The following is a 23,038-nucleotide window of genomic DNA, read 5'->3' as shown; positions in this document are numbered from 1 at the left end:
GCCAAGGGACATGTAAGCATTGCATTTTGATTGCTCACATTTTCAGTAGAGCCATAATAAATTCCTAAAAGAAGCAAACTTCATGAATGTTTTTTGTGAGCAACAAGTATGTGCTCCAATCACTACATCACAAAAAAATAAGAGTTGTAGAAATTATTGGAAAGTCAAGACAGCCATGACATCATGTTCGTTACAAGTGTACGTACACTTTTGACCACCACTGTATAAACGTATATATGTGTGTATATATATATATACACACATATATATGTATGTGTATATATGTGTATATACATACAGACATATATATGTGTATATATATGTGTGTGTATGTAAATATATATATATATATATATATATATATATACACATATATACATATATATACATACACTGCCACTGTGTGACATCACCTTTCTTTTCTTTTAACAACACTCAATAAACGTTTGGGAACTGAGGAAACTAATTGTTGAAGCTTTGAAAGTGGAATTCTTTAACATTCTTGTTTTATGTAGAGATTCAGTCGTTCATATATATACATATATATATATATATATATATATATATATATATATACACATATATATATATATATATATATATATATATATATATATATATATATATATATATATATATATATATATATATATAGGCCCTGCGATGAGGTGGCGACTTGTCCAGGGTGTACCCTGCCTTCCGCCCGATTGTAGCTGAGATAGGCGCCAGCGCCCCCCGTGACCCCGAAAGGGAATAAGCGGTAGAAAATGGATGGATATATATATATATATATATATATATATATATATACACAAATACATATTGTAGAAACATACCGTTAAAAACAACATTATTTTCGCCTTCTTTACCGATCCATACTTAAACACAAACAAAGAAAAATGATAAAACAATATTAAATCACAAATTAGGTGGCGGTACGAATGTACTTATATCACGGTTTAGAAAATATGAGTAAGTAAGTCATAATTACAGTAAATCATTGAATTATTACTTCAACCATATGGCATCTACGCAGCAACCACTGAACTGAATTATATTATATATATTATTGTATTATATATTGTAGGGAATAAGCGGTAGAAAAATGGATGGATGGATATTGTAAATATATATTGTATATGTATAGGGGTGGGACCTAAAAAGTTTACTTCTTCCCACTCCCTTTTGAGCCAATCTTGACATCTACAAAAGGTTAGTCACATGTAATGTTTTCAATGTGGATGTAAAAATAATGTATTTATATATTTATTTTGTATTTAATGTCATTCTCTTGTTTTGTTTGCATGGCTCAAAATAAACCATTCGTTCATTCATTCATTCAAAACCAGCGGTTCTGCATTCAGACTGAAGATGGCGCTCTATGACAAGTTCAAAAGAAATCCAATGGACGGCAAAAACTGCTTGTCAAGTGGGACCATTTCTCTTTCACACTATAAACAATGAAACTACTACGACAGGTGACCTACAACCACGACATATTTATTTCATGAATGTATTTGTGCAGTCATCCAGTCTCTCATCTGGTACCCGCCCACTATTTCAAGCCACTTTGTGATTGGCTAGACGTACTGCCAGTCAACAGAAATGCCACATTCGGCGACCACGTGTAAAAGTCTGCTTTCCGGAACAACGTCACCAGAACTGAATTAAAACAAATAATTTAAAACATTATACACATGTGGCCTGATAAGAAAACACAAATTATTCATATTAGGATGTATAATCCGTTCCATAAATAGAGACATTGATGAGTTCGTGTGTTTATTCTGCCTGTGTCAGATATGTCCCACGTCCCGTGAAGGCAGCGTCGACAGTCTCACTATGGCCCTGCAGAGCTAACGCCGTCACACACACACACACACACACACACACACACACACACACACACACACACACACACACACACACACACACACACACACACACACACACACACACACACACACAGTTAGTGTCTGATGGCCACCACAGCATCAGCATCAGCCTTCACTCCACTTCTCTTACTCTCTCTGGACGCACGGTGGAATTTAACGTTTTGGATTATTGACAGCACATGAACGGGTAAGAATTCATTCATTCATTCATTTTCTGCCAATTATAAAAAAAGCAACATAATGACTTATCAATCAATCAATCAATCAATCAATCAATTTCCTTCATTTAACGAGGTAGAGACTCACTGGGATTAAAATCTCTTCTTCAAGAGCGACCTGACAAAATGTTTGTAATGTTTGTTCGTTTAATATAAGCCTGCTGGCTTACTATATTGTTTTGTAGCTGTAGTTAGGAAATTGTGTTAGATGTAAATATAAACAGAATACAATGATTTGCAAATCAATTTCAACCCATATTCAGTTGAATATGCTACAAAGACAACATATTTGATGTTCAAACTCATAAACTTTATTTTTTATTGCAAATAATAATTAACTTAGAATTTCATGGCTGCAACACGTGCCAAAGTAGTTGGGAAAGGGCATGTTCACCACTGTGTTACATCACCTTTTCTTTTAACAACACTCAATAAACGTTTGGGAACTGAGGAAACTAATTGTTGAAGCTTTGAAAGTGGAATTCTTTCCCATTCTTGTTTTATGTAGAACTTCAGTCGTTCATATATATATATATATATATATATGTATGTATGTCCAAAGTCGGGACCTAGGGTGGACCACTCATCTGTGCATCAGTTGGTGACGTCTCTGCGCTCCTGACCTGTGTCCGCTCAAAATGATCTCTTGCTGGTCCCACTATGGACTGGACTCTCACTATTAAGTTAGATCCACTATGGACTGGACTCTCACTATTATTTTAGATCCGCTATGGACTGGACTCTCACACTATTAAGTTAGATCCACTATGGACTGGACTCTCACTGTTATTTTAGATCCACTATGGACTGGACTCTCACACTATTAAGTTAGATCCACTATGGACTGGACTCTCACTATTATGTTAAATCCAATATGGACTGGACTTTCACTATTAAGTTAGATCCACTATGGACTGGACTCTCACTATTATGTTAAATCCACTATGGACTGGACTCTCACACTATTATGTTAGATTCACTATGGACTGGACTCTCACACTATTATGTTAGATCCATTATGGACTTGACTCTCACACTATTATGTTAGATCCACTATGGACTGGACTCTCACTATTGTGTTAGATCCACTATGGACTGAACTCTCACTATTAGGTTAAATCCACTACGGACTAGACTCTCTCACTATTATGTTAGATCCACTATGGACTGGACTCTCTCACTATTATGTTAGATCCACTATGGACTGGACTCTAACACTATTATGTTAGATCCACTATGGACTGGACTCTCACACTATTATGTTAGATCCACTATGGACTGGACTCACACTATTATGTTAGATCCACTATGGACTGGACTCTCACTATTAAGTTAAATCCACTATGGACTGGATTCTCACACTATTATGTTAGATCCACTATAGACTGGACTCTCACTATTAAGTTAAATCCACTATGGACTGGACTCTTACTATTAAGTTAGATCCACTATGGACTGGACTCTCACTATTATGTTAGATCCACTATGGACTTGACTCTCACACTATTAAGTAGATCCACTACGGATTTGCACATCTGCGGTCCCCTCCAAGGTTTCTCATTGTCATCCCATTGTGTTGAGTTTTTCCTTGCCCTGACGTGGGATCTGAGCCCAGCATATCGTTGTGGCTTGTGCAGCCCTTTGAGACACTTGTGATTTCGGGCTATATAAGTAAACATTGATTGATTGATTGATGTCTTCACTTGTCCACAGTATACATTTCCTTCTCCATGTCTCAAGAAGACTAGAAACACAAGTACTCACCCTTTCCTGGCGGACAATTTTGATTTGATATCATTAATCATTAAAAAAAAATGATGGTATCGTTCCTTATCATATTTTTGTGTTTGAAAACTGGTTGCAAACACTCAGATCTACGACACCCGGGGTCCGTCTTTAAAGGTGAAGTCATGTGTCGGCCATCGCCTAGGCAACCACAGCTGCAGACATCCTTGGTGAAGCTGTAATCCTCCAAATGCTTCAACTTTATATAACATCTAATCCATGTTACTCAAGAATCCCCCCCCCCCCCCCCGCCCCCACCGAACATCTTAAACCCAAACTCAGCGGTGCCAAGTTTAATTTGTTCTCTGACAAGATTCTACATTTGTTTATTCGTCTCCCTTTAGAGAAACTTGGGTCCGGGACATTTCACATAGAACAATAGAACAATATAAAGTGCTTTACATGACATTACCAGAGGTGGGCCACGCCCCCTCCAGCTCCATGCGGACCTGAGTGACGTGTCGACAGCCTGTTTTCGAGTCCGCTTTCCCATGTCTGCCCAATGACTTTATAACTGTAGAAGGATCGAGGGCGAGTTCTTGGTTTCTTATTGACCACACACAACAACAGCAGTCACGTTTTCGTCTACCGTAAAGCAGTTTGTCTGCCGTAAACAGCAATGTTGTGACACTCTTAAACAGGACAATACGGCCATCTACTCTACATGCATATAGTTAGACAAAAAAGGATGGACCATTCAACCCTTAACTCAACAATGAGTAGATGAGTGTTGTGTGTGTGTAAATGTGTAAATAAATGAACACTTAAATTCAAGTATTTCTTTTATATATACATATATATATATATATATATATATATATATATATATATATATATATATATATATATATATATATATATATAAAGAGTGTGTGAAGTACAATATGGAGATATGTGGACTAAAAAACTAACAATAAAAACTACAATTCTACTGGTTAATAAAGAGTGTGTGAAGTACAATATGGAGGTATTTAGGCTTCAAAACTAACAATAAAAACTACGATTCTACTGGTCGATAAAGTGTGTGAACTACTATATAGAGGTACTTGGACTTAAAAACTAACAATAAAAACTACAATTCTACTGGTTAACAAAGCGTGTGGTGAAGTACTATATAGAGGTACTTGGACTTAAAAACTAACAATAAAAAATACAATTCTACTGGTCAATAAAGAGTGTGTGAAGTACAATATAGAGGTATTTGGATTGAAAAACTAACAATAAAAACTACAATTTTACTGGTAAATAAAGAGTGTGGTGAAGTACAATATGGAGGTGTTTGGACTAAAAAACTAACAATAAAAACTAAAATTCTACTGAATGATAAAGAGGGTGGTGAAGTACAATATGGAGGTATTTGGACTGAAAAACTAACAATAAAAACTACAATTTTACTGGTTAATAAAGAGTGTGGTGAAGTACAATATGGAGGTGTTTGGACTAAAAAACTAACAATAAAAACTAAAATTCTACTGAATAATAAAGAGGGTGGTGAAGTACAATATGGAGGTATTTGGACTGAAAAACTAACAATAAAAACTACAATTTTACTGGTTAATAAAGAGTGTGGTGAAGTACAATATGGAGGTATTTGGACTAAAAAACTAACAATAAAAACTACAATTCTACTGGTTAATAAGACAAAGTGAAGTACAATATGGAGGTATTTGGACTAAAAAAATAACAATAAAAACTACAATTCTACTGGTTAATAAAGAGGGTGTGAACGACAATATGGAGGTATTTGGACTAAAAAACTAACAATAAAAACCAAAATTTTACTGAATAATAAAGAGGGTGGTGACGTACAATATGGAGGTATTTGGACTAAAAAACTAACAATAAAAACTACAATTCTACTGGTTAATAAAGAGGGTGTGAACGACAATATGGAGGTATTTGGACTAAAAAACTAACAATAAAAACTAAAATGTTACTGAATAATAAAGAGGGTGGTGACGTACGATATGGAGGTATTTGGACTTTAAAACTAACCATAAAAACTACAATTTGACTGGTCAATAAAGAGTGTGTGAAGTACAACATGGAGGTGTTTGGACTAAAAAACTAACAATAAAAACTAAAATTCTACTGAATGATAAAGAGGGTGGTGAAGTACAATATGGAGGTATTTGGACTGAAAAACTAACAATAAAAACTACAATTTTACTGGTTAATAAAGAGTGTGGTGAAGTACAATATGGAGGTGTTTGGACTAAAAAACTAACAATAAAAACTAAAATTCTACTGAATAATAAAGAGGGTGGTGAAGTACAATATGGAGGTATTTGGACTGAAAAACTAACAATAAAAACTACAATTTTACTGGATAATAAAGAGTGTGGTGAAGTACAATATGGAGGTATTTGTACTTTAAAACTAACAATAAAAACTACAATTCTACTGGTTAATAAAGAGGGTGTGAACGACAATATGGAGGTATTAGGACTAAAAAACTAACAATAAAAACTACAATTCTACTGGTTAATAAAGAGTGTGTGACGTACAATATGGAGGTATTTGGACTAAAAAACTAACAATAAAAACTACAATTCTACTGGTTAATAAAGAGTGTGTGAAGTACAATATGGAAGTATTTAGGCTTCAAAACTAACAATAAAAACTACAATTCTACTGGTCGATAAAGTGTGTGAACTACTATATAGAGGTACTTGGACTTAAAAACTAAAATTCTACTGAATAATAAAGAGGGTGGTGAAGTACAATATGGAGGTATTTTGACTGAAAAACTAACAATAAAACTACAATTCTACTGGATAATAAAGAGTGTGGTGAAGTACAATATGGAGGTATTTGGACTTTAAAACCAACAATAAAAAAATACAATTCTACTGGTTGGTAAAGAGTGTGTGAGGTACAATATGGAGGTATTTGGACTAAAAAACTAAGAATAAAAACTACAATTCTACTGGTTAATAAGACAAAGTGAAGTACAATATGGAGGTATTTGGACTAAAAAAATAACAATAAAAACTACAATTCTACTGGTCAATAAAGAGTGTGTGAAGTACAATATGGAGGTATTTGGACTAAAAAACCAAGAATAAAAACTACAATTCTACTGGTTAATAAGACAAAGTGAAGTACAATATGGAGGTATTTGGACTAAAAAAATAACAATAAAAACTACAATTCTACTGGTCAATAAAGAGTGTGTGAAGTACAATATGGAGGTATTTGGACTTTAAAACTAACAATAAAAACTACAATTCTACTGGTTAATAAGACAAAGTGAAGTACAATATGGAGGTATTTGGACTTAAAAACTAACAATAAAAACTACAATTCTACTGGTTAATAAAGAGTGGGAGATCTTGCCCCAAGTGGAGGAGTTCAAGTACCTAGGAGTCTTGTTCACGAGTGAGGGAAGAGTGGATCATGAGCTCGACAGGTGGATCGGTGCGGCGTTTTCAGTAATGCGGACGCTGTATCGATCTGTTGTGGTGAAGAAGGAGCTGAGCCGGAAGGCAAAGCTCTCAATTTACCGGTCGATCTACGTTCTCATCCTCACTTATGGTCATGAGCTTTGGGTTAAGACCGAAATGATAAGATCACGGGTACAAGCGGCCCAGATGAGTTTCCTCCGCCGGGTGGAACTCAGAGTAAAGCCGCTGCTCCTCCATATGGAGAAAAGCCAGAAGAGGTGGTTCGGGCATCTGGTCAGGGAGGTGTTTAGGGCTCGTCCGACCAGTAGAAAGACCCAGGACACGTTGGGAAGACTATGTCTCCCGGCTGGCCTGGGAACACCTCGGGACACCTCGGGAGGAGCTGGACCAAGTGGCTGGGGAGAGGGAAGTCTGGGCTTCCCTGCTTAGGCTGCTGTCCCCGTGACCTGACCTCGGATAAGCGGACGGGTTTTGACGTTGATTTCCCCGTTGAATTTTGGAGATTTTCCAACCAATATTCTACAAAAATAACGTTGAAACAACATGCTTTTTGACGTTTAATCAAAGTTGGGTTTTGACGTTGATTTCCCTGTTGAATTTTGGAGATTTTCCAACCAATATTCTACAAAAATAACGTTGAAACAACATGCTTTTTGACGTTTAATCAAAGTTGGGTTTTGACGTTGATTTCACTGTTGAATTTTGGTGATTTTCCAACCAATATTCTACACAAATAACGTTGAAACAACATGCTTTTTGACGTTTAATCAAAGTTGGGTTTTGACGTTGATTTGATCGTTGAATTTTGGAGATTTTCCAACCAATATTCTACAAAAATAACGTTGAAACAACATGCTTTTTGACGTTTAATCAAAGATGGGTTTTGACGTTGATTTGATCGTTGAATTTTGGAGATTTTCCAACCAATATTCTACAAAAATAACGTTGAAACAACATGCTTTTTGACGTTTAATCAAAGTTGGGTTTTGACGTTGATTTGATCGTTGAATTTTGGAGATTTTCCAACCAATATTCTACAAAAATAACGTTGAAACAACATGCTTTTTGACGTTTAATCAAAGATGGGTTTTGACGTTGATTTCACTGTTGAATTTTGGTGATTTTCCAACCAATATTCTACACAAATAACGTTGAAACAACATGCTTTTTGACGTTTAATCAAAGTTGGGTTTTGACGTTGATTTGATCGTTGAATTTTGGAGATTTTCCAACCAATATTCTACAAAAATAACGTTGAAACAACATGCTTTTTGACGTTTAATCAAAGATGGGTTTTGACGTTGATTTCACTGTTGAATTTTGGTGATTTTCCAACCAATATTCTACAAAAATAACGTTGAAACAACATGCTTTTTGACATTTAATCAAAGTTGGGTTTTGACGTTGATTTCACTGTTGAATTTTGGTGATTTTCCAACCAATATTCTACACAAATAACGTTGAAACAACATGCTTTTTGACGTTTAATCAAAGTTGGGTTTTGACGTTGATTTGATCGTTGAATTTTGGAGATTTTCCAACCAATATTCTACACAAATAACGTTGAAACAACATGCTTTTTGACGTTTAATCAAAGTTGGGTTTTGACGTTGATTTGATCGTTGAATTTTGGAGATTTTCCAACCAATATTCTACAAAAATAACGTTGAAACAACATGCTTTTTGACGTTTAATCAAAGATGGGTTTTGACGTTGATTTCACTGTTGAATTTTGGTGATTTTCCAACCAATATTCTACAAAAATAACGTTGAAACAACATGCTTTTTGACATTTAATCAAAGTTGGGTTTTGACGTTGATTTCACTGTTGAATTTTGGTGATTTTCCAACCAATATTCTACACAAATAACGTTGAAACAACATGCTTTTTGACGTTTAATCAAAGTTGGGTTTTGACGTTGATTTGATCGTTGAATTTTGGTGATTTTCCAACCAATATTCTACAAAAATAACGTTGAAACAACATGCTTTTTGACGTTTAATCAAAGATGGGTTTTGACGTTGATTTCACTGTTGAATTTTGGTGATTTTCCAACCAATATTCTACACAAATAACGTTGAAACAACATGCTTTTTGACGTTTAATCAAAGTTGGGTTTTGACGTTGATTTGATCGTTGAATTTTGGAGATTTTCCAACCAATATTCTACAAAAATAACGTTGAAACAACATGCTTTTTGACATTTAATCAAAGTTGGGTTTTGACGTTGATTTCACTGTTGAATTTTGGTGATTTTCCAACCAATATTCTACAAAAATAACGTTGAAACAACATGCTTTTTGACATTTAATCAAAGTTGGGTTTTGACGTTGATTTGATCGTTGAATTTTGGAGATTTTCCAACCAATATTCTACAAAAATAACGTTGAAACAACATGCTTTTTGACGTTTAATCAAAGTTGGGTCTTGACGTTGATTTGACCGTAGAAGAACTGCAGCCTAACCTAACTAGTCTTGATTTTCAAAACGTTACATCGGGTCTTGTGTGGCAGAACTTTGCTTCTATAGAAATGTTCCCCTTTTTTTTCCTGCAAGGCCGCTGGCATGCCTGCTAAATGAAGCCTGAGAGCGCTTGCACTGTCAGCTCATTTCAAGAAAGGAAAAGAAGGACAACAGCCATGCAGGACTATAAAGTTTGAGACATCTTTGGGCTGATTCTACAAAATAATCCAATTAGCAGTTTTCAAGGCAACACGCCGATGATATCAAACATGGCATCATCAGCCAGCTCGCTACACCTCCCATAGTTGGTCTCCATGTGCCGCTTTTCAATTTGCTGGTGAAGAAGAGGTTTCTTCTAGAAAGAATGGCCGTTGCTCATTTAAATGTGGCGGGAAGGCCAGGCAGGGTAGTGTGTGAAGGAAGGGCTTCCACTCATAATTACTCATTTCCTTTTTTGGTGTTTGAAATTTTAATCCTAAACCCAACCTTAACTCTAACCCATGGCTATTTTGAAGAAAGTAGAATATAAAACATGTTTTCAGTTATTTCACTTTTTTTTGTCAAGTACATAACTCCACATGTGTTCCTTCATAGTTTGGATGTGACAATCTACAAAGTAAATAGTCATCAAAATAAAGAAAACACTTTGAATGAGGAGAAGGTGTGTCTGAACTTTTGGCCTGTACTATACATATATATATATATATATATATGTAGGTTTGGGAAAAAAATCACAAGACTACTTCATCTCTACAGATCTGTTTCATGAGGGGTTCCCTCAATCATCAGGAGATTTTAATGGAAGCATTCACATACAATGGTTTATATAGAGCACAGAGTGGGTGGGTACAGGCAGGCGTAGGGTGTGGTGATTGGCTCATGTGTTACCTAGGAGGTGTTTCCGTCTGTGGCGGCATGTTGAAATGATTTCACTGCGCTTGTTGAGGGATGATAAATCTGGATGATATATATTAAACAGTTTCTCTTTTAAGCATAGGTTGCATCTTTTATTACCACTGTTGTAAGGTGAGCTGGATGCAAGAATTTGCCATGTTATTGAATATTCAACATTATTGTCTTTGAGGTTCCAAATGTGTTTGCTGAGTTCTGTAGAATTCTGCAAAGTCTGGTTTCTAAAGGAGGCGTTGTGATTATTCCATCTTGTTTTGAACGCTCCTTCGGTTAATCCTACGTACGTGTCGGATGTGTTAATGTCCTTGCGTATTACCTTTGCTTGGTAAACGACTGGTGTCTGTAAGCACCTTCCGTTGAGAGGGCAATCAGGTTTCTTGCGACAGTTACATTCATTATTGGTTTCAGAGTCGTTTAGTCCGGGGGTAGGCAGTCCTTTTGCAATTGCTTTGTTGTGGTTTGAAATGATTTGTTGCATGTTATTCATACAGCTGTAGCTCAATTTAATGTTGTTCTTGTTGAATATTTTTCTTAGGGTGTTGCCTTTGGGGAAGTGTTTGTCGATCAGAGTGAGGAACTTGCGGCCGATGTTGGTTGAGACGTTTTTGCTGAATGGCGGATTATACCAGATGATGTTGTTTCGTTTTCTGCTCTTTTTTGGTTGGTTTCCTGGAGTGGGTTCATAGGTGAGGGTGAAGTTGTATCCGCTTTCATCAAGTGCTTTCTGGTACGGGGGGGGTTGCTTGGTCGAATTCAGCTTTGCTGGATGACAGCATTGATAGCCTTTTATTAATTCCGGTAGGTATTCTTTTTGTGGTGGTGGGTGGGTGGTGTGTGTGTGTGTGTGTGTGTGTGCGTGTGTGTTTGTTACATGGATATGTTGGATATGTAATTGATATAATTGGATATCAGGGATACTAAAAGTTTTTGAAAGTTTGACTCCTAGCTGGTTTAATTTTGTGACAACCTCGTTAAAGTTTTGTAATCAATTAGAAATATCAAGCGGCTAAAATGCACCAAACATGCGTGGAATATGGAGAGAGAGTTTTACATTTTCCCATCATGCACTCTAATAAATTGAAATGGGCGTCACTTGTTCAGTAATGTTCAGTCAGCAGGTTGTGGGTTTTTTTTTGCACCATGACTAAGGAAGGTTGTTTGGACTACACCATATGAGTAAATGCTGTGCCAGTATATTAAAGTACTTTCATAGGTCTTGGATCTGATTTACTCCAATTGTCCACAAGATGGCAGCAAATATGTCGTGTTCAGAAGCTGCCTGGTAGTCAAGATTATTCTGGAAGTTCTCGGTGTGAAGATGTGGTCTTTGGTGAGGTTTGTTTTCCCGTGGTGTAAAGCGATTGAACCGGACACAACGTGAAGGTAATGAGATCTTTTAATTATTTGATCAAAAAGTGAAAACAAAAGGCGCTCACAGCGGAGGTACAAAACTTGGCTAAGAAAACAAAAACTATTACTATAACGTAAACTATGGACATGAAAACATGAACTAAAAAACTGACTTAACTGTGACTCGAATTAACCAAAAAACTTACGTGAAAAGAAAAGAGCAGCATGAACTTTGACCCGGACAGAGTACTCAGTGTCAAGAGTGCAGAGCATGAATGTGAATTGACTGCCTGGCAACTACAGGCTTAAATAGTGGTGACATGATTAACAACAGGTGCGTGAGTCCAAATGAATCAGGTGCGTGACATGAGGACAGGTGAAAACTAAAGGGTTGTCTTGGAAACAAAACAGGGAGTGAAAAAACAGGAACTGACAAAATCCAAAAACCACACAGAACATGGTCACCAAGACATGATACTTGCCGGGCTCGACGCCGATGGACCGCACTTGGCCCACGGGCTGTAGTTTAGATACCATTGCACTAAACTCAACCTCACTAAAACCTAAGCAGATTAAACTATCAAATCCTTCCTCGTATGGACAATCGTAAAAGAAAAAGTCGATGAATTAATGCGTCACTTGTCCAGTGAGTGATGAATGATGAATGTCTCCGACAGTACAGCGTGACTCCTCCAGTAACAATGGTCGTGTTTGTCACGCAGCTGCAGAAAAATATGGAGGTATTTGGGCTTCCAAACTAACAATAAAACTACTATTCTACTGGTTAACAAAGAGGGCGTGAAGTACAATATGGAGGTATTTAGAATAAAAAATAACCATCAAAACTACAGTTTTACTGGTTAAGAAAGAGGGTGTGAACGACAATATGGAGATATTTGGACTAAAAAACTAACAATAAAAACTACAATTCTACTGGTTAATAAAGTGTGTGAAGTACAATATGGAGGTATTTGGACTAAAAAACTAACAACAAAGACTACAATTCTACTGGTCAATAAAGAGTGTGTGACATACAATATGGAGGTATTTGGAATAAAAAATTAAACATAAAAACTACAATTTTACTGGTCAATAAAGAGGGTGTGAAGTACAATATGGAGGTATTTGGACTAAAAAACTAACAATAAAAACTACAATTTTACTGGTCAATAAAGAGGGTGTGAAGTACAATATGGAGGTATTTGGACTAAAAAACTAACAATAAAAACTACAATTCTACTGGTTAATAAAGAGGGTGTGAAGTACAATATGGAGGTATTTGGACTAAAAAACTAACAATAAAAACTACAATTCTACTGAATAATAAAAAGGGGGTGACCTACAATATGGAGGTATTTGGACTAAAAAACTAACAATAAAAACTACAATTCTACTGGTTGATAAAGAGTGTGTGAAGTACAATATAAAGGTATTTAGGCTTCAAAACTAACAATAAAAACTACAATTCTACTGGTCAATAAAGAGGGTGGTGACGTACGATATGGAGGTATTTGGACTTTAAAACTAACCATAAAAACTACTATTTTACTGGTTAATAAAGAGTGTGTGAAGTACAATATGGAGGTATTTGGGCTAAAAAAATAACAATAAAAACTAAAATTCTACTGAATAATAAAGAGGGTGGTGACGTACAATATGGAGGTATTTGGACTAAAAAAACTAACAATAAAAACTACAATTTTACTGGTCAATAAAGAGGGAGTGAAGTACAATATGGAGGTATTTGGACTAAAAAACTAACAATAAAAACTACAATTCTACTGGTTAATAAAGGGTGTGTGAAGTGCAATATGAAGGTATTCAGGCTTCAAAACTAACAATAAAACTACAATTCTACTGGTCAATAAAGAGTGTGTGAAGTACAATATGGAGGTATTTGGACTAAAAAACTAACAATAAAAACTACAATTCTACTGGTTAAGAAAGAGTGTGTGAAGTACAATATGGAGGTATTTGGACTAAAAAACTAACAATAAAAACTACAATTCTACTGGTTAAGAAAGAGTGTGTGAAGTACAATACGGAGGTATTTGGACTAAAAAACTAACAATAAAACTACAATTCTACTGGTTAATAAAGAGGGTGTGACGTACTATATGGAGGTATGTGGACTAAAAAACTAACAATAAAAACTACAATTTTACTGGTTAATAAAGAGTGTGTGAAGTACAATACGGAGGTATTTGGACTAAAAAACTAACAATAAAAACTACAATTCTACTGGTTGATAAAGAGTGTGTGAAGTACAATATGAAGGTATTTAGGCTTCAAAACTAACAATGAAAACTACAATTCTACTGGTCAATAAAGAGGGTGGCGACGTACGATATGGAGGTATTTGGACTAAAAAACTAACAATAAAAACTACAATTCTACTGGTTGATAAAGAGTGTGTGAAGTACAATATGAAGGTATTTAGGCTTCAAAACTAACAATGAAAACTACAATTCTACTGGTTGATAAAGAGTGTGTGAAGTACAATACGGAGGTATTTGGACTAAAAAACTAACAATAAAAACTACAATTCTACTGGTTGATAAAGAGTGTGTGAAGTACAATATGAAGGTATTTAGGCTTCAAAACTAACAATGAAAACTACAATTCTACTGGTCAATAAAAAGGGTGGCGACGTACGATATGGAGGTATTTGGACTAAAAAACTAGCAATAAAAACTACAATTCTACTGGTTAAGAAAGAGTGTGTGAAGTACAATATGGAGGTATTTGGACTAAAAAACTAACAATAAAAACTACAATTCTACTGAATAATAAAAAGTGTGGTGACGTACAATATGGAGGTATTTGGACTAAAAAACTAACAATAAAAACTACAATTCTACTGGTTAAGAAAGAGTGTGTGAAGTACAATATGGATGTATTTGGACTAAAAAACTAACAATAAAAACTACAATTCTACTGAATAATAAAAAGGGTGGTGACGTACAATATGGAGGTATTTGGACTAAAAAACTAACAATAAAAACTACAATTCTACTGAATAATAAAAAGGGTGGTGACCTACAATATGGAGGTATTTGGACTAAAAAACCAACAATAAAAACTACAATTCTACTGGTCAATAAAGTGTGTGAAGTACAATATGAAGGTATTCAGGCTTCAAAACTAACAATAAAAACTACAATTCTACTGGTCAATAAAGAGGGTGTGAAGTACAATATGGAGGTATTTGGACTAAAAAACTAACAATAAAAACTACAATTCTACTGGTTAATAAAGAGTGTGTGAAGTACAATATGGAGGTATTTGGACTAAAAAACTAACAATAAAAACTACAATTCTTCTAGACAATAAAGAGTGTGTGAAGTACAATAAGGAGGTATTTGGACTAAAAAAACTAACAATAAAAACTACAATTTTACTGGTTAATAAAGAGTGTGGTGAAGTACAATAAGGAGGTACTTGGACTAAAAAACTAACAATAAAACTACAATGTTACTGGTAAATAAAGAGTGTGTGAAGTACAATATGGAGGTACTTGGACTTCAAAATCAACAATAAAAACTACAATTCTACTGTCAGGTTGATTTGACGTTGAAATTCGGCCATTTTCCAACCAATATTCTACAACACAAACACGACATTGAAACAACTTGCTTTTTGACGATGTTTAATCAACGTTGAGTTCCGACGTTGATTTGACCGTTGCAGAATATTCATGCTACAACACAAACACAACGTTGAATCAACTATTTTGCAACATTGTTTCAAAGTCCATTTTTTAAAAGACCATGTTTGTATCATCAGCGTTGTACAAACCCCGTTTCCATATGAGTTGGGAATTTGTGTTAGATGTAAATATAAACAGAATACAATGATTTGCAAATCCTTTTCAACCCATATTCAGTTGAATATGCTACAAAGACAACATATTTGATGTTCAAACTCATTAACTTTATTTATTTTTTGCAAATAACAATTAACTTAGAATTTCATGGCTGCAACACGTGCCAAAGTAGTTGGGAAAGGGCATGTTCACCACTGTGTTACATCATCTTTTCTTTTAACGACACTCAATAAACGTTTGGGAACTGAGGAAAATAATTGTTGGAGCTTTGAAAGTGGAATTCTTTCCCATTCTTGTTTTATGTAGAGCTTCAGTCCTTCAACAGTCCGGGGTCTCCGCTGTCGTATTTTTACGCTTCATAATGCGCCACACATTTTCCATGGGAGACAGGTCTGGACTGCAGGCGGGCCAGGAAAGTACCCGCACTCTTTTACTATGAAGCCACGCTGTTGTAACACTTGTCTTGCTGAAATAAGCAGGGGCGTCCATGATAACGTTGCTTGGATGACAACATATGTTGCTCCAAAACCTGTATGGACCTTTCAGCATTAATGGTGCCTTCACAGATGTGTAAGTTACCCATGCCTTGGGCACTAATACACCCCCATACCATCACACATGCTGGCTTTTCCACTTTGCGCCTATAACAATCCGAATGGTTATTTTAATCTTTGTTCCGGAGGACACCACGTCCTCTGTTTCCAAATATAATTTGAAATGGGGACTCATCAAACCACACAACACCTTTCCACTTTGCATCAGTCCATCATAGATTATCTCGGGCCCAACCAAGCCTGCGGCGTTTCAGGGTGTTGTTGATAAAAGACTTTGGATTTGCATAGTAGAGTTTTAACTTGCACTTACAGATGTAGCGACCAATTGCAGTTACTGACGGTGGTTTTATGAAGTGGTCCTGAGCCCATGCGGTGATATCCTTTACACACTGATGTCAGTTTTTGATGCAGTACAGCCTGAGGTGATCAAAGGTCCGTAATATCATCGCTTACGTGCAGTGATTCGTCCAGATTCTCTGAAGATTTTGATGTTTTTACAGACAGTAGATGGTAAAATCCCCAAATTCCTTGCAATAGCTCGATGAGAAATGTTGTTCTAAAACTGTTCGACAATTTGCTTAAAAAATTTGTGATCCGTCTTCCTCCTCCTCCTCCTGGGGCGGACTCCCAAAAAGTGTCAGCCTACTCATTACGGCGTTGGTCAGCTGGGTGGAGAGGAAGTAGGAGGGAAGTCACGCTGACAGGACAAGACGCCAGGATGGCAATTTTGCTGTTCAAGAAGACGCAAATCATATGTTTCACTGCTACTGAGGACTGCAGGGTTATTTTGGGATGGCGACCCGACTAAATACCTCAACTTTGTTCATACAGTCAATGAACTGAATTATATTTCAAGCTTCTTTTTGATTGACCGTATTTTTCAGACTACCAGGCGCACTTAGAATGCTTTCATTTTCTCAAAAATCGACAGTGCGCCTTATAACCCGGTGAGTCTAATGTACGGAATAGTTCTGGTTGTGCTTACCCACCTCGAAAACGTTTTATTTGGTACATTGGGTAATGATAAGTGTGACCAGTAGATGGCAGTCACACATAAGAGATACGAGTAGACTGCAATATGATGGCAGTCACACATAAGAGATACGAGTAGACTGCAATGTGATGGCAGTCACACATAAGAGATACGTGTAGACTGCAATATGATGGCAGTCACACATAAGAGATACGTGTAGACTGCAATATGTTGGCGGTCAGACATAAGAGATACATGTAGGCTGCAATGTGATAGCAGTCACACATAAGAGATACGTGTTGACTGCAATATGATGGCAGTCACACATAAGAGATACGTGTTGACTGTAATTTGATGGCAGTCACACATAAGAGGTACATCTAGACTGCAATATGATGGCAGTCACACATAAGAGATACGTGTAGACTGCAATATGATGGCAGTCACACATAAGAGGTACGTGTAGACTGCAATATGATGGCTTTCACACATAAGACATACGTGTAGACTGCAATATGATGGCAGTCACACATAAGAGATACGTGTAGACTGCAATATGATGGCAGTCACACATACGAGGTACATGTAGACTGCAATATGATGGCAGTCACACATAAGAGGTACGTGTAGACTGCAATATGATGGCAGTCACACATAAGAGGTACATGTAGGCTGCAATATGATGGCAGTCATACATAAGAGGTACGTGTAGACTGCAATATGATGGCAGTCACACATAAGAGATACGTGTAGACTGCAATATGATGGCAGTCACACATAAGAGGTACATGTAGACTGCAATATGATGGCAGTCACACATGGGAGATACGTGTGGACTGCAATATGATGGCAGTCACACATAAGAGATACGTGTAGACCGCAATATGATGGCAGTCACACATAAGAGGTACGTGTAGACTGCAATATGATGGCGGTCACAGATAAGAGATATGTATCGACTGCAATATGATGGCAGTCACACATAAGAGATATGTGTAGACTGCAATATGACTCAAGTAAACAACACCAAAACTTTAAATGTTCCATTGAGAATATAGAACATTACACATGGAATTCAAAAATCGGTCAAAATGTTTTAATAGGATTAGGTATATTATGAAGTGTTAGTTAGAACTTTTGAACTTTTTCTCGTTTGTTGTTGTTCTTTTTCTTACATTTTTACATTTTATATTTATAAAATAATCATAATAATATGACTCCTTTAATGCGCCTTATAACTCTGTGCACCCTATGGTCCGGAAAATCTGCTGGTTTTGGACTTACTATTGAACTTAAAACGTCTAGTATTGGTTGGAAGGGAGACGACTGACAGTTTGGTCACGTTTGTGTTTTCTTAGTTTTTGGAATTCCAGTTCCTGTCTAGCGCTCGTATTTCTAGTGTCTACTTAATTCTGTTCATAACTTTTTATGGACAGAATTTTTAGGCGCAGTCAAGGCGTTGAAGGGATCCGGTTTGGTGGCTGCAGGATTAGGTCTCTGCTTTTTGCAGATAATGTAGTCCTGATGGCTTCATCTGGCCGGGATCTTCAGATTTTTAACTGGATCGGTTCACAGTGTGACGCGACTGGGATGAGAATCGGAACCTCCAAGTCCGAGTCCATGGTTTTCCATCTCCGGGTTGGGGAAAGAGATCTTGCCCCAAGTGGTAGAGTTCAAGTACTTCAGAGTCTCGTTCACGAGTGGGGGAGGAGTGGATCATGAGATCGCCAAGTACAAAGTGTCAGGTTCAAACACTGATGACATCTATTAACCAGACAAGAAGCAAGGAACCATGCAGAGACAGAGTTAAATTTAGCTCATGAGGAGAACGCATGGAGCTGCACACTTAGTCACAGTCTCGCCCTACGCTCTAAGGTTCAGCTACGGCGTACCTCTATTTATTCAGGAGTTCCATAGTCAACATCCCTGAGGCCGCCTCTAAAAGGAGTGGTTACATATATTTTGAAAAACAGGTCCAGTACGCACAATTTGTGACGGAATGTGCTGGGCCTTGTGATTTCCTTCTTACTGCTTTGTCTGTGTGCTGTCATCTTATCTTCGTTGAGGTCTTTGAAGTCCTTGGCTGTTAGCGGGCTAAAACGAAGATAAAAATCTGCGGCTGAGGCCACCCCTCAAACAAGAAGTTTTGTCCTTGCACAGATAGAAAATATGCAACTTGAGCACAATAGCTAATAACTATAGTAACAGACTTTAAGCATACTAAAGTTGTGTGATAATATATATATACATGATTATTCGAACACAAACGTGTGTCCAACACATATAAAGAGGCAGGTGTCTCAACATTTATTGCAGTATTTGGGACACAACAAGACAATGGTTCCTTTTATTGAGAAAACATCAAACAAACTTCAGGTATTTTCATGTAATTTACACATTTTGTGTAACTATAAGAACTATACAACATTAAAGCTGCAAGCAGCGATGGACGGGACCGCTTTGGCTGCTGCCCACGCGACCCAAGCCCAGATAAGCGGTAGAAGATGGATGGATTATTACACAGAGAAAAAGTTGTATACACATGTGTTATACATCAGTCTCATAGTAATAACAGTAGTAAAGTGGCTTGGGCATTTTATAAGGACGCCTTGGTGCCGCCATTTTGAGACTCTAATGCAGTTGTTGTATTGAAGTGGGAATAGCAAACTTCCTGTTGATTTTAGTTGGGGGCGGTCAGCGTATGAAATATAGGTCTCAGTGAGACCTACATTGAGGTTTTTGTTTGTATGACAGTTATACAGTTTTGTCTGACGACAGCAGCAGCGCAATGATTCATCGCGGGCTCATAAAATCCAAACTGGGGTAGTAATTAAAACTCTTTCTTTAACTTTTAATCAGAAGGGTTCAATCTCTCTTCTGTGCTTGTTTGAAGCCGAAACATCCTCAGAGGATTTAATGTTTGAAAAAAAAGCAACATTTTTTTAGCCAACTTTTGTATTGAAGAGGGAATAGCAAACTTCCTGTTGATTTTAGCCAGGGGGTGTCAGTGGAAGAAAGATAGGTCTAACTGAGACTTACATAGTGTTTTTTGTTTCATGTTTCTACGACATTCCTACTGGAAGTTACAGACAGTTTTGTCTGCGTTTATGGGTTTGTTTATATATATATATATATATATATATATATATATATATATATATATATATATATATATATATATATATATATATATACAGATATATATATATATATATATATATATATATATATATATATATATATATATATATATATATATATATGTTAGCATCAATTAGCTGGCAGTCATGCCGTGACCAAATATTTCTGATTAGCACATAAGTCAATAACATCAACAAAACTCACCTTTGTGATTTCGTTGACTTTATCATTGGAAATGCATCTGCTTTGAGTGTCGCAGGATATCCACGCATCTCTGTCGTAGCATCGCTATCGTCGGTAAAATGTGCAGACCAAAAGAGGGACTTTCGCATCTTTTGACCACTGGTGCAACTTGAATCCGTCGATTGGTATGTGTTTGTTTGGCATTAAATGTGGGTGAAGGGAAAGTTCGTCTGTGTGCTGTCATCTTATCTTCGTTGAGGTCTTTGAAGTCCTCGGCTGTTAGCGGGCTAAAACAAAGATAAAATCTGCGGCTGAGGCCACCCCTCAAACAAAAAGTTTTGTCCTTGCACAGATAGAAAAAAATGCGGCTCGAGCACAATAGCTAATAACTATAGTAACAGACTTTAAGCATACTAAAATTGTGTGATAATATATATACATGATTATTCGAACACAAAGGCGTGTCCAACACATATAAAGAAGCAGGTGTCTCAACAATTATTGCAGTAGGAGGGACACAAAAAGACAAACTTTTGTTGACTTTATCGTTGGAAATGCATCTGCTTTGAGTGTCGCGGGATATCCACACATCTCTGTCGTAGCATCGCTATCGTCGGCAAAATGTGCAGAACAAACGAGGGACTTTCGCATCTTTTGACCACTGGTGCAACTTGAATCCGTCGATTGGTATGTGTTTGTTTGGCATTAAATGTGGGTGGAGGGAAAGTTCGTCTGTGTGCTGTCATCTTATCTTCGTTGAGGTCTTTGAAGTCCTTGGCTGTTAGCGGGCTAAAACAAAGATAAAAATCTGCGGCTGAGGCCACCCCTCAAACAAGAAGTTTTGTCCTTGCACAGATAGAAAATATGCAACTTGAGCACAATAGCTAATAACTATAGTAACAGACTTTAAGCATAGTAAAGTTGTGTGATAATATATATACATGATTATTCGAACACAAAGGTGTGTCCAACACATATAAAGAGGCAGGTGTTTCAACAATTATTGCAGTAGGAGGGACACAACAAGTCAAACTTTTGTTGACTTTATCGTTGGATATGCATCTGCTTTGAGTGTCGCAGGATATCCACACATCTCTGTCGTAGCATCGCTATCGTCGGCAAAATGTGCAGAACAAACGAGGGACATTCGCATCTTCTGACCACCGGTGCAACTTGAATCCGTCGATTGGTATGTGTTTGTTTGGCATTAAATGTAGGTGGAGGGAAAGTTCGTCTGTGTGCTGTCATCTTATCTTCGTTGAGGTCTTTGAAGTCCTCGGCTGTTAGCGGGCTAAAACAAAGATAAAAATCTGTGGCTGAGGCCACCCTCAAACAAGAAGTTTTGTCCTTGCACAGATAGAAAATATGCAACTTGAGCACAATAGCTAATAACTATAGTAACAGACTTTAAGCATACTAAAGTTGTGTGATAATATATATACATGATTATTCGAACACAAAGGTGTGTCCAACACATATAAAGAGGCAGGTGTTTTAACAATTATTGCAGTAGGAGGGACACAACAAGTCAAACTTTTGTTGACTTTATCATTGGAAATGCATCTGCTTTGAGTGTCGCAGGATATCCACGCATCTCTGTCGTAGCATCGCTATCGTCGGTAAAATGTGCAGACCAAAAGAGGGACTTTCGCATCTTTTGACCACTGGTGCAACTTGAATCCGTCGATTGGTATGTGTTTGTTTGGCATTAAATGTGGGTGAAGGGAAAGTTCGTCTGTGTGCTGTCATCTTATCTTCGTTGAGGTCTTTGAAGTCCTTGGCTGTTAGCGGGCTAAAACTAAGATAAAATCTGCGGCTGAGGCCACCCCTCAAACAAAAAGTTTTGTCCTTGCACAGATAGAAAAATGAATCCGTCAATTGGTATGTGTTTGTTTGGCATTAAATGTGGGTAGAGGGAAAGGCTGGATGCAAATATAGCTACAAATGAGGCATAATGATGCAATATGTACATACAGCTAGCCTAAGCAGCATGTTAGCATCGATTAGCATGGCGTGCTAATCGATACACACTCCACGTAAATCCACTTGAAACCGTCCCTGTTCGTTTTGTTATACCCTCCGACAACACACCTACTTTTGACTGAATGAGACATTGATATGGTTTTATAAAGACGGACAATAATTCAGTGTCTTCTGTCTCAACAGGACCTTTGTTTTGGTGGTAAGTAACGCCATGTGGAGGACATAAGGATCCGGATACGGCGAAAACCTGAGGTACGACTGCTCACATTCCAGAGGACTAAGTTAGGACTTGTGGTGCTGAATGAAAGTCCAAATATTCTGTTCGGGACAAAATGTTTCTCAAAGCC

General features: G+C 36.9%; 1 protein-coding gene across 3 annotated transcripts in view; it reads left to right on the top strand.

Moving 5' to 3' along the window:
* The first annotated feature begins 1,851 nt into the window (after positions 1-1,851).
* The window catches only part of LOC133549043 (tyrosine-protein kinase Fyn-like), a 97,949-nt gene continuing 76,762 nt past the window's right edge, over positions 1,852-23,038 (top strand). The window contains exons 1-2 of one of the 3 annotated variants that reach the window (XM_061894121.1): positions 1,852-2,082; positions 22,875-22,943. The gene's annotated coding sequence lies outside the window, so the exon portion shown is untranslated. The remainder of the gene's footprint in view (positions 2,083-22,874; positions 22,944-23,038) is intronic. The other 2 variants (XM_061894120.1, XM_061894118.1) reach the window with 2 other exon arrangements.

The sequence above is a fragment of the Nerophis ophidion genome, linkage group LG03 (genome assembly GCF_033978795.1).
Source record: "Nerophis ophidion isolate RoL-2023_Sa linkage group LG03, RoL_Noph_v1.0, whole genome shotgun sequence".
Taxonomy (NCBI): Eukaryota; Metazoa; Chordata; class Actinopteri; order Syngnathiformes; family Syngnathidae; genus Nerophis; species Nerophis ophidion.
The sequence above is the reverse complement of the archived record's forward strand: the minus strand, read 5'-3'. Positions and strand labels throughout refer to the sequence as shown.